Source organism: Panthera pardus, unplaced genomic scaffold (genome assembly GCF_024362965.1).
Source record: "Panthera pardus isolate Hobbes unplaced genomic scaffold, ASM2436296v1 HiC_scaffold_8, whole genome shotgun sequence".
In the NCBI taxonomy this organism is placed as follows: domain Eukaryota; kingdom Metazoa; phylum Chordata; class Mammalia; order Carnivora; family Felidae; genus Panthera; species Panthera pardus.
Window position 1 is genome coordinate 93719655 of NW_026527013.1, and position 14037 is coordinate 93733691.

General features: G+C 37.4%; 1 protein-coding gene across 10 annotated transcripts in view; it reads right to left on the minus strand.

Annotated features, from left to right (window-relative positions):
- FAM237B (family with sequence similarity 237 member B) overlaps nucleotides 1–14037 on the minus strand; it is a 167725-nt gene that overhangs the window by 145377 nt on the left and 8311 nt on the right. For all 10 annotated transcript variants that reach the window (XR_008420543.1, XR_008420540.1, XR_002078321.2 and 7 more), the window contains exon 2: nucleotides 4781–4943. The gene's annotated coding sequence lies outside the window, so the exon portion shown is untranslated. The remainder of the gene's footprint in view (nucleotides 1–4780; nucleotides 4944–14037) is intronic.

Consider the following 14037-nt stretch of genomic DNA (forward strand, 5'->3'; position numbering starts at 1 on the left):
ATAAAGTTGAATATATATTTTTTAAAAAGAAAGAAAAACAGGTTAACAAATAGGAACTCAAGAAAGCAAGAATAGAGGTGAAAGAAAGCATAGAAAAAATGACAAGTAGAAAGTACATTTAAAATGGAAGAACTAAATCAATAATCACAATAAACATATATGGTCTGAATTTGTTGATTAAAAGAGGGAAGATGTGGGGTGCCTGGGTGGTTCAGTCGGTTGAGCGTCTGACTTCGACTCAGGTCATGATCTCGCAGTTTGTGAGTTCAATCCCCGCGTCGGGCTCTGTGCTGACAGCTCAGAGCCTGGAGCCTGATTCTGTCTCTTCGGATTCTGTTTCTCCCTCTCTCTCTGCGCCTCCCTCGCTCATGCTCTGTCTCTCTCTCTCTCTGTCAAAAATAAATAAAAAAACATTGAAAAAAAAAGAGGGACTCACAGGTAATTAAATAGGGTGCTATTGCCTCAGAAATAGATAAATCGACAATGGAATAGGTTAAAGAGCCTGGAGACAGACCTACACATTTATGGAGACTGTGTATGTGATAAAATCAATATAGTAGATCTGTAGGAAAACAGTGATTTCTTCAATAAATAAGGCTAGGACAATTGGTTATCCATTTGGAGAAAATAAAAGTGGATTTCTACCTCATACTATCACAAAAATCAATCGCAGGTAAATTAAGAATTTAAATGTGAAAACAGGGGCGCCTGGGTGGCGCAGTCGGTTAAGCGTCCGACTTCAGCCAGGTCACGATCTCGCGGTCCGTGAGTTTGAGCCCCGCGTCAGGCTCTGGGCTGATGGCTCGGAGCCTGGAGCCTGTTACCGATTCTGTGTCTCCCTCTCTCTCTGCCCCTCCCCTGTTCATGCTCTGTCTCTCTCTGTCCCAAAAATAAATAAAAAACGTTGAAAAAAAAATTTTTTTTAAATGTGAAAACAAAGCATTGCAACTTTAAGAAGAAATTCAGCAGACTATCTTTCTGATCTTGAGTTTGGTAAGAATTTCTTACACAAAATACAAGTAGTGCCAACCATAAAAATTACTATATTTAACTACATTTAAATTAGTGTTCTGTTAATCACAAGACATCATAAGTAAAAATAAAAAATAACTGTAATCTGGGAGACAATAATTACAGTACACAAAACCACAAACAGATTACAATTAGGATCCAAGAGTTTTCCATGGAATCAACAAGAAAAGCACAGATACCATAATAGAAAACTCAGCAAAAGGCTTAAAGAGCCATTTTATAAATAAAGCATAATGAATGAATACATAAACATATTCATAACCTTACTACAAGCAGAAAGTGTAAATTAAGACCACAATCAGATATGAACTAATACCTTTCAGGCTGCAAAAATAAAGAAGTCTAGCAATATCCAAGTATTGGTAAGCATGTAAAGTATATTAGTCAGGGTCCTCCAGAGAAACATAGAAAAAATATATATATGACTTTATATATTTAAAGAGATTTATTACAAGGAATTAGCTTATGTGATTATGGAGGCTCAGACATCTCATGATCTGCCTTCTATAAGCTGATGATCCAGGAAATCTGATGGTGTAGTTTCAGTCCAAGTCCAAAGACCTGAGAACCAGGAGAGTCAACAGGACTAAGTCCCAATCCAAGGGAAAGAAAAAAAAACCAATGTCCCACCTCAATAAGTCAGGCAATTCTCTCTCCCTCTGCCTTTTTGTTCTATTTAGACCCCCAAGAGATTGGATGATGCCCACCCACATGGAAGAAGGCAACCAACCTTCTTTGCTCAGTTTACCAATTCAAAAGCTCATCTCATCCAAGAACACTCTAATAGATTCACACAGAAATTCCATGTAACCAAATATCTGGGTACCCAGTGTCCCAGTCAAATTTACTCATATAATTAACCATCACATGAAGTAACAGGCACTGTCACACAGCTAAGAAAGCATGAATTGATTTGATTGGTCTAGAACACAAGTTGGCACTATCTTGTAATTTGAACAAGCACATAACGTGCAAGATGTCTTTTCACTCCAGGAGTGAGTGTGTGTGTGTGTGTATTTAATTTTTTAATATTTATTTATTTTTGAGAGACAGAGAAAGGCAAAGCACATGCAGGGAAGGTCAGAGAGAGACAGAGACACAGAATCCAAAGCAGGCTCTAGGCTCTGAGCTGTCAGCACAGAGCCCAATATGGGGCTTAAACCCACAAACTGTAAGATTATGACCTGGGCTGAAGTTGGATGCTCAACTGACTGAGCCACCTAGACACCCCTTCAGGAATATATCTTGAAGAAATTCTTGCATGTGGGTACCAAGAGACATACACTAGAATGGAATATTCTTAGCAACACTGTTCATAAAAGCAAAAAAACTTAGAAACAGTCAAAATGACCATTAACAGGAGAAAGGATAAATTAACTATGATATGTTCTCACACTAGGATGTTACTGTGTAGTGAAAATGAATAGACTCCAGCTATACTCATTATAGATGAAAAAATAATTTTCAGAAAATACCATTTTTATAAATTTCAAAGATAAACAAAATGAAACCATATTTTATTTACAAATACATGTATATTATAAAATAATTTTAATAGTAAGAACATGATTAACATGAAATTCAAGAGAATGGTTAAGTTTGGGTATACAAGGGAATGAGATCTAGAAAGAGTGGGGGCACCTGGATGGCTCAGTCAGTTAAGAGTCCAACTTTGGCTCAGGTCATGACCTCACAGTTTGGGAGTTTGAGCTCTGCCTCAGGCTCTCTACTGTCATCACAGGGCCCGATTCTGATCCTCTGTCTCTATCTCTCTCTCTCTCTGCCCCTCCCATGTGCACTTGCTTGCTCTCTCTCAAAAATAAATAGACATTTAAAAAAAAAAAGATCTAGAAGAATGTATAAAGAGCTTCAATGAATGGTGGATTGATTAGTCATTATGACTATGGTTTCCAACATATGTATGTTTTGTATATTCCTTTCTATTATTGAATAGAGTATAATAAAAGTGTTAGGATAATGAGAGCCTAATATATTTCAAATACAGAAAGACAAAACTTGCTGACTGGTCACAATGATTTGAAATGGAAAGAGAAGAAAACTAATGTTTTTAGCATACCTGCTTATGGGGGTGACAATAACAAATATGAAAGATGGAAAGGGAGGTGATTAGTGGGGAGGATAAGTTTGATTTAGTATTTGTTGCATTAGAATTGATTTTGGATTTTCTGGAATATCTAAAATTTAGCTAGAAATATAATTAAGTTGAAAGGTCTCTATTTTGATAGAAAACTGCTGCTTTGAGAATATACGTTGATAAGATACAGTTGAGAAGATGGAGGACTATGCCCAAATTTAGGGAATCTATGAACTGCAAATGGAATCAATGAAGGAAGGACAGAAAGAGCACTCAGTCTATATAAGCTCTAGGATAGTATAATATCACAGAACCAAAGGGAGGATGCTATGGTCTGAATGTTTGTGTCCCCCCAAAATTCATATGTTGAGGTCCTAACCCATAAAGGTGATGGCACTAGGCCTTGGAGAGACTTAAGTCATGAGGATTGAACCCTCATGAATGAGATTAGTGTTTTATAAAATGGGTTCCAGAGAGATCCTTAGTGCCTTCTAACATGTGAGGACACAGTAATTACCCAGTCTTTGGTATTTTGTTATAGCAGCCCAAACAGACTAAAACAGAAGATATAATTCAAGAAGCAGGGGTGCCTGGTAGAGTACGTATATACATATTGATCTCAGGGTCATGAGTTCAAGTCTAACACTGGTCATGGAGCCTACTTAATAATAGGGAAAAAAAAAGGAGAAGGCAGAAAGAGGAAGAGCAGGAGGAGGAGGAAGAGGAGGAGGAGGAAGAGAAAGAAGAAGAAAGGAGAAAGGAGAAGGAGAAGAAGGAAGAGGAGAGGGAGGAGGAGGAAGTGGAGGAGGAGGAGGAGGAGGAGGAGGAGGAGGAGGAGGAGGAGGACCAGAAGACAGTAGTTAGTCAAACACTTTAGAGAAGGTTAGGAGACTGGTCTTGAAATAAGAGTTTTCATTTGGCAAAAAGAAGGCGCAGTAGTGAAATTCAAAAATACACAATACATTTTAAAATAGCTATGAAAAATTCATGCAGAAGTTTAGATTTAACAGTCAGTATCTGTAAAGCCAAGTTAACTAATCCAACTAATTTATCATTATATCCAAAGCAAAACCTTTAACTAAGCAGATATGTTTTCAAAGACATGCATTATTTTTATTAAAATCACCGTCACCAGCAGCAGTATATTCATCACCATCCTATCATGATCATCTGTTCGCAGCACAACCCTGGCCATCCAGAGACTCCATCTCTGAGTTGTATATGATAGAGCATCTCTCATTTTCTGTCACATTAGGCCCTAACCTACTTCAAAGTCCCTTCTACTTAATTCAGTCTTACTTCTGCAACTAGGTGTTCATTTTCATTACATTCCTTGGCATCTATTCCTATTTGTATTTGGCATCTATACTACCTATGTTGTCTTTTTTCTATGAAAACATGTCATCTTTCCTACTAGTTTATAAAAAATACTATGTTTATTTCATATTTTTCTAGTTACTGGCATATAATACAATAGGCACTCAATAAATATTTTTAGCTCATTTCTACTTCATATCCATAATATTCCCTCCATGTAGGAAGATCTGTCAAACCCAAGTCTTGCAGAACTCTAGTGTTGCCTGTGAAGACTGCCTGGTTTAGTCAGGCCAGTAGTAGCCTAGTCATTCCCCCCCAACCCACCATTCTTCCTACCTTCCAATCACTTAGTTGCAGTTCTGTCACACTTGTGTTTATTCCAGTTCTCCTTTATACAGCATGCTTCTCCAGGAAATACTGCCATCATCACACCCCACAGAATTTAGAAGAGCACTCCACACACACAGCAGGGACATGTTGACTGACTAATGCTGAATACCTACAAAAAGAATAATTTTCCAATTCATTGATCTTCTGACTCATTATAATGAAAGACATTAATTTAAAACATCTACAATTGCAATTGCCTCTAGTAAACCTTAATAATGATGTATTTATCAAAATGTGATTCAATGACCTTAGGGAGAAAGAGCAGGAAATGAAGTTGAAACCAATAAGTACCCTGCAGAGAAAACAAGCACTCCTTGACTGTGACTAATTGAAGGGAAATTAGAAGGCATAATTTTTTCAGGAACACAGAGACAAAGATGAACTGAATACTGTCTCTGGAAATAAGAGAAAAAGTTCAGGAGAAAAGTTGAAAAAAATCACTAATCCTTACTCTTGCCAAAAAATTAGTAGAAAATATTGTTGACATTGTTTAAGAAGAAAAAGAAATAAAAGTGTATTTTAGGTTTACTTTATCTTTATCTTTAGCTGCAATATAGAAAGTATACAAATATTATGTATTCCAGGATCCTAATTTTACCTCTGCATTATTTTGTAGTGGTTAAGGATCACAATATGTGTCCTTCACTTTTCACAGGGTATTTAGGATTAATATTGAATTGATTCATGTAACATGTAGAAATCTTACAAAGTAGTTCATTTACTCACCCTTGCATCCTTTTTGCTAAAGTTGTCAAATGTACTACATCTATGTACATTATAAACCTCATGATACAATGTTATAATTTCCAGTGCTCTTCATTCCCCCTCTGCCAAGACCTAAATTTACATGTTTTTATTTCTCTTTAGCCTGAAGAGCCTCCCTAATATTTCTTGTAGAAAGAACTGTAGTTATAAATACAGGGCTTTCCTGAGTTCCACGAGTCATCCTAGTGAATTGCAGAACTTTAAGGGTAGTGGGAGCCCTTAAATATATAGTTAGTGGGTCAAAAGCACAGGTGGTCTAGGAAGCCTGGAATTTCAGATAATTTCTGAAGTGAGGGGAGGATTGTGCCCTTAACTTGTGAAATTTGACCTAAATCTGGGTACTGAGCATTACAGTTGTAGTTGTAGTACACACAAGTAGGCATATTATCATTAAATTTTAGAAAAGTAACATATTCTAAAAGATGGCAGAGAACAATGGTACATTACATACAAGGGAATTATGAACTGAATGATTGGCAACTTCTCATCATAAAAGTAATGCAGACTAGAAAACAGGTGGAACATCGTCTTTAAAGTGCTGGAGGGGAGAGGGGAACAAAACCATATCAACTCAGAATTTCTACATCTTGTGAAAATGATCTTCCAAGAATAAGGGTGAAATAAAATATATTTTCAGATAAAGAAAACTGAAAGTATATGCTGACAGTGGGCTCCCTTGTATGCAATGTACTATGGTTCTCTGACATCTTTCAGAATTACATGGTTACAAGTAAATTACATAGTTAATCTCTCTGGTGTGGCCAGCCCCCATCCTGAGTCATCTCATTAGCATAAACTCAAGTAAGGTCTCAGGGGACCATAATAAATAATAAAGACATTCCTGTCATTCAAAGAAATTCCAAAGACTTAGAGGTTACCTCCTAGGAACCAGGGACAAAGGCCAGCCAATTCTTTATGATAGGTGCAGTTTTCTTTGTATTTATACTATTGGGTTTGTTGTACTTCTTGAATGTGTAAACTTATATCTTTCACCAGATTTGGAAAATATTCAGCATGTTTTCCTTAGATATTGTTTCTGCCCATTTTTCCTCTCTCTCATCTTCTTCTGAGACCCCCAATTACATGCATCTTAGACTTTTTGATATGTGTTTACTGTTTATTTTTATTTCAACATTTTTTGTGTTCTTCAGGTTAGATAATTTCTATTGACTTATTTTCAATATTGCTGGCTCTGTTTTGTCATCTACATTCCGTTGTTAAATTCATCTGGTGACTTCTTAAAAAAATTTTGTTGTTTGAGACAGAGAGAGAGAGATTGAGTGCAAGCAGGGAGAGGGACAAAAGGAGACAAAGAATCATAAGCAGTCTTAGCACAGAGCCCAACACAACAACTAAGGGAATTTTCTTTTTTTTTTAATTTTTTTTTGATGTTTATTTTTTTTGAAAGAGAGACAGTGAGAGGGGAGGGGCAGAGAGAGAAGGAGTCACAGAATCCAAAGCAGGCTTCAGGCTCCAAGCCATCAGCACAGAGCCCAACGCGGGGCTCGAACTCACGGACCGTGAGATCATGACCTGAGCTGAAGTCGGACACCTGACCGACTGAGCCACCCAGGCGCCCCAGGGAATTTTCTTAAGTGTAATAAATATCACTAGTTTGAATTCATTGGAGTGACACCCAGTGTTAGTCAAAATTCTATATTATAAAATATTGCCAAAGAAATGTTATAACTTTTCATTACTTTTTAAGGACTTTGCTAGCAAAGTGCTAAAAACAGAGCTTCAGAAAAGATATATTTTATTAAGTATCTTAAAACTGAAATTAGCATACACACATACAAAAAGATCATCTAATATTAATGTCTATTCCAAAAGCTAAAATAACATATACAAAAATAAGTAATTGTTACTTCTCTGGATGATAGAATTTAAGGTTTTTTTTTTCTTTTATTTATAATATTTTGAGTTGTATTACTTTGTAATAAAAAAAGTGATTTTAAAATGGAATACATTCTAAGGACATTTTATTCATATTAAAGCATTTTAAAATTCTATTCATGATTTTCTCATAGACAGCAATTAATGCTCCATCCAAATCACTAGAAATTCTAAATTGTTATGGGCTCCATTGAAAATACTACTAAAATGAAAGCAAATATCTAACTATTCGCAATTAATTTCCTCATAAACTTATGTCCTTATACCATAAAAATCTTTAAGCGGTGAAAGGATTAAAATGCTTAATTTTTAAAGGAAAAAAAATGTTACATATAAGAAAAGTAAGCAGATATTTTGAAAGCAAAGATCTACATTAGTAGTAACCTTTTAACCTTTACTTGTACTTAAAAATTAGCAATGATTTCCTAGTTTTGAAGAAAAAATTAGGCTTTACATCTCTTCTCAATAAGCAGAATATTTTTTGAACCTTAAGAATCACTGTCACAGGTTGACTTCTCCAGGAAGCAGGTTCTGTGATAGCATTTGCGGGGCAGAATGTTTGTTAGGGAGTGATCTTGGGATCAATACCTGTAGGATGGAGGGAAAGGAAGCAGGACTGGGCAGAAGGAAAAGCTGAGCTGTGATAAATTCCCAGTGAAGTTCTCAGTGAACTCCATGGGAAGTGCTGAAGCTGAAATGGCCCATTGGTTAGCCATGTTGTCAAATGGGTCATCCCTTTTATCCCTTCCTCTCTTAGTTATTGGAAGACCATATCTGGATGGATACAACCTTGGGCAAAATGGCTTTTGCAGCTGAGACAATTCTTGAAGGGGCCTAGAGCCAAAGGCTATTTGTTAATATCACTCTCAGAGGGTGAGGCAACATGTTCTTCCTTGAAGAGATCTGGGTGCTACATCTCCACATTTATCTCAATTGTGAAATTTCCTTTCTATTGGAAGTTTCAACTAAATGCTAGGTTCAGTATGAAACAAGTAAAATTATACCCAAATTTAAGGAAAATTGGAAATCTGGGTTATCTACCACCATGATAGGGTATAGAATTCTGGGCCCTATTTATGAAAAGTAGTTGAAACAATTATTTTAACTAAAAATGAGAGACCTATTAAGAAGCAGATGGGATTATCTGGCAAAGTGTCTAAGTATAAATATTGTATAAGAATAAAATAATCTTCTAGAGCCACACTTTGCTGCTAAATCTCTTTACAATGATAAGAGTTGAAAACAGAATGCATTAACCAACACTCTAGGAAGTGAAGCTTCTGCACCCAGAGGGTTGCAGCTCCCTTTGTGCGCCTTCTCTATAGGTCCACAGTGCAGGCACAAGGAAAGGCTGTACACCAGGAACCAGACAGAGAATGAAGAATGCAAAAGAGTAAAGAACAACGTCCAGCAACAGAAAAAGATACCAGGCATAAAGAAGAACTGTTCTGCAAAGTCAAATGGCAAACTAATATAACACGAATACAATCTTTATTCAGATCAGGTCACCTGGTACTCCACATGACCCAGACTAGATACACATTCAGTGCCCAGTAGTGTAGGTCTTCTCACTGACAGAAAATGTCAAAGGGAGAGAGTGCTTTCTTAAAACCTTCTTAGTCTATCACCATTCCTCTTAATATTCCCTAAAACCATAGCTATTCCCAGAAACTCTAATTCTTCTCCACTCTGAGCTCCCAGCCTCCCAAAACTTCTCTGACAGTTTCCCTGTATGCCCTTTCTTACCACCTTTTCTCTTTCTTGCTTCTGTAGCTTTTTATTATGTAGCTGCACATAGCCTTTCTGGTTTCAGAAAGTGTGTTTGTTTAGACCTACACTTGAATTTAGGAGACCAAATGATAGCCCCAAGTGACCAAAAAAAAAAAGAAAGAAAAAAAAAAAGAATCCTTTCTCTTATGTGTAGGCCAATTTTCAAGAAGAGATAGACTACAAATGTTAACAAATCTAGTAATTATGACTTCCCTATACAATTAAGTAATTAATTAAAATGTTTATCTGTATTATACTAATAAGAATAGAGCACTGTATTTTAGAGTTTCCCTATTAGATGTGGTGGATTTTGTTAGAGGTGATTGGGATCTAGATCTAGATCTATCTGTGAATTCTGAGATAATAGATACAGAGAAGCTTCCTGGAACTATTTTACAGACTATGACTATTGGGTTCCTCTAAACTATGCTGGGTAGAGATAGAGAACGATTTGATGCTTAGTCTTTTTGAGATTAGAGGAAATAATGTTTTCAAATTCATATCTGATGTTAATTTTTTGCTAGAATCCCTGAGTAACATAGCACATTCAGCCCCCTAGATTTCGTTTTTTTGGGGGGAGTTACCATTTAAAAGACCTAAAGTGGATTGGACATCATCAAAAACACAGCCAATAAAAAACAAAGTATGACTAATTGGGGATAATTGTGGGCCAGGCAACACCATGGTAAATTTAAGGGCAGAAAAGCCAAAGGACAGTTTTAGGGTTCAGGGGTTTACATGTTTCCCATAATGATGGACCAGCTTCCTGAAGGGGACAGTTATAGGAAGAATGATATGCTGGTACAGGAGGCATTTAGACAGCAGTTGGAAAAGGGAACTGCATATTCTTGTTATTTCTAATCACTGTGATTCTAAACAATCCAGATTCCCATTACAGGCAGGCAATATAAGTCTTCACAGTAAATATGTACAGGTTTCTGTAAGTTTCTATAAGAACATGTTCTAAAAACTAGGAATGTAATTATAACAATATAAACAAATTTCATATTTTTTTTTATAAAGGAAAATCACCACTTCATTCAAAAATACTTGATAAGCACTTCTTGCCAGGTACTGAGCTAGGTTATGGGGTTGCACTGGCAAACAAGTAGACAAGGCCCTAGGGGAGAGAGACAGACAATAAATTAACAACTATACAAATAATAGGGATTATTGCAGACAGTGGCAAGATTTATAAAAATTTAAAATACAAAGTGACTTATAGGTCACTATCTTAGACATAGTGGTTCCAGAAGAGATCTCTGAAAAGATGACATTTTATGTTGGGGCTGAAGTTGGTAACAGTTGGCCAAGAAGATAAGACAAGATAAGACACTTGGCATGTGTTAGAACATGCCAAGCAGAGGGAATAGCTAGCAAAATGGGTACACACTTAATGTGTTCAAGAGAGCATCATAGACAAATTGCCAGAGGCCAGGACATGTGGGACCTTAAAACTGTGGATTTTATCCTAGTTGCAATTGGCAGATGCTGGCAAATTTTAAGATAGAAAAGAAAATTATCTAATTTATATGTTCAAAGGCTCCCACAGACCACTCTGTAGAGCATGGACCAAAGGGGTCAAGAGTAGAAGCAGGGTTATCAACTAAGAGGCTTTTACTACAGTACAAGAAGAAGGTAAGTAAGTGTAAGAGTAAAGGTGGTGAGAGGTTATTGGAACTTGGAAATATTTAAGTTTGGTCAGATTCACTGATGGTTTGGATGTGAGAAGCCAGGAAGAGTTGGAAACAAGATTGACTGAGGGTTTTGGCTTTATCAGTTACATGAATGATGATGCTAATAACCAAGACAGGGATCCTTGAATGGCCTTAAATGGAATGAAAACTTAGTGTATATGTTCACACAGACTTTAAGTGGGAGCATGCACAAGTTTAGAACTTTGGAAAATAAAGTTAGGCACTTCTTAGCATCTTGCCTTCTGGCTTTTCTTTTTCCTTTCTTTTGCATCTACAATTACGTGAAAGCAGAGAATAGAGATTAAGTTATTAGAGAATTTAAAACATATGTAAAGAAAAGGGCACATTTAAGAGTTAGTCTTTTTAACTTTATTTCATTGAGAACATAAATACATATAAGGTAGGTCTAAAAACTTCTGGATTCCTTTTTAATTTCCTTGTTATATTTAAGATATTTTGGCATTCCTTGGTGTAGGCTATGCAGTGGCCTTCCTGGTCTCCCTTGCCAAGCTAAACAGACATCTTATTTGCCATGTCCAAGGGACATCTTTTACCTTGGGTTTTTTGAGCTCTCCCACTGAGGTATATAACTAAGGGTATCTCTTGTGATCCTTTCTATAAATAGGCAATATGTTAGCTGCATTTCAATTGGGAAAACAGAACACTGTGGAATAAGAGATTTACTATAGGTTTTAGAATTTACACAATTGTGAGAGAAGGTGAGGAATGAAAGATCAGAATGCAAATAGTTGCAAGATTAGAGAAAAGGCAATTACAATGGACCACAAAAAGAGGTGTGAAAAACTCTGTGGAAGGTAATTGCCTTTGTGTCTGGGGGAGGTGAGGGGGAGGTTCTAAAGTCATTGTGAGTCAGTAGGTCAGAGAGTCAGGAATAAAAGCTGGACAGACAGTAGGGTGAAGTAAGAATGCATTTTTCTTCCATAAGTACAAACTGGAACCTATGCTGGTCACTTATGTCAAACTCCAAGGAAGCTCCTTGGACCTGCAGAAGAAGTTGCTGTCTTTGACCATCTTGCTATCCATGCCCAGGAACTGGAAAAGCTGAAGGAGATCTCATGGGAGCTAGAGAAACCATGGGACTGGGTGCTAATCCATGTGAACATGGTGAACCAGCACATCCGTAGCCACACACACACACACACACACACACACACACACAATTTCACAAATGTGCAAGTATGCAAGCATGTATCAAGCAATGTTGCCTGGAGCCCTGCATCAACCTTCTGAGTATAATGGCTGTTGCTGCCCCCTTCCAAATCTCATGCAAATTTTTTTTTATGCTTTATTTATTTTTGGGAGAGAGAGAGAGGCAGAGCGTGAATGGGGGAGGAGCAGAGAGAGGGAGACACAGAATCCGAAGCACACTCCAGGCTCCAAGCTGTCAGCACAGAGCCCAAAGCGGGGCTCAAACTCACGAACCGTGAGATCATGACCTGAGCCAGTCAGACACCCAACCGACTGAGCCACCCAGGTGCCCCTCATGCAATATCTTTAATGGCCAACTCTAAATTGAAACTACTAAAGGGAAAGAAATTCTAGAAACCATAGTTACAGCTGAATAGACATGGTATGAAATTACCAGTCATGCCCTTCACGAAAATACCGTGAGAAAGAAGACAGTGATTCACCTCAACCCCAATCATGGCCCTATTTAAAAAGACATGAAGTGAAGTTGGATGTACTTAAGACTTACAAAATGTGATGGGATCTGGCTCAGATCAATCAAACAGAATAGAGAAGCCAGAAATGGCCCCACAAACATATGGCCAACTAATCTTTGACAAAGCAGGAAAGAATATCCAGTGGAATAAGGACAGTCTCCTCAGCAAGTGGTGCTGGGAAAACTGGACAGTGACATGCAGAAGAATGAACCTGGACCACTTTCTTACACCATACACAAAAATAAACTCAAAATGGATGAAAGACCACGTAAACCTAAGACAGGAAGCCATCAAAATCCTAGAGGAGAAAGCAGGTAAAAACCTGTTTGACCTTGGCCGCAGCAACTTCTTACTCAACATATCTCTGGAGGCAAGGGAAACAAAACCAAAAATAAACTATTGGGACCTCATCAAAATAAAAAGCTTCTGCTCAGCAAAGGAAGCAATCAGCAAAACTAAAAGGCAACCAACAGAATGGCAGAAGATATTTGCAAATGACATATCAGATAAAGGGTTAGCATCCAAAATCTATAGAGAACTTATCAAACTCAAACCCAAAAAACAAACAATCCAGTGAAGAAATGGGCAAAAGACATGAACAGACAGTTCTCCAAAGACATCCAGATGGCTAACCCACACATGAAAAAATGCTCAACATGACTCATCATCAGGGAAATACAAATCATTATCACAGTGGGATACCACCTGACACCTATCCGAATGGCTAACATGAACAACTCAGACAACAACAGATGTTGGCAAGGATGCAGAGAAATGGTGGGTATTCAAACTGGCACAGCCACTCTGGAAAACAGTATGGAGGTTCCTCAAAAGGTTAAAAATAGAACTGCCCTATGATCCAGCAATTGCGCTACTAGGTATTAATCCAAGGGATAATGCTGTTATGTTTGGTGTATGTATGCTGTTTCGAAGGGACACATGCACCCCAATGTTTATAGCAGCACTATCAACAATAGCCAAAGTATGGAAAGAGCCCAAATGTCCATCAATGGATGAATGGATAAAGAAGAGGTGGTATACAGGAGTATTACTTGGCAATCAGAAAGAATGAAATCTTGCCATTTGCAACTACATGGATGGAACTATAGGGTATTATGCTAAGCAAAATAAGTCAGAGAAATACAAATATCTTATGACTTCACTCCTATGAGGACTTTAAGATACAAAACAGATGAACATAAGGGAAGGGAAGCAAAACAATATAAAAACAGGGAGGGGGACAAAACATAAGAGACTCTTAAATACAGAGAACAAACTGAGGGTTGCCTGAAGGGTTGTGGGTGAGGGGATGGCCTAAATGGGTAAAGGGCATTAGGGAAGACACTTGTAAGGATGAGCACTGGGGTTATACATAGGGGATGAATCACTG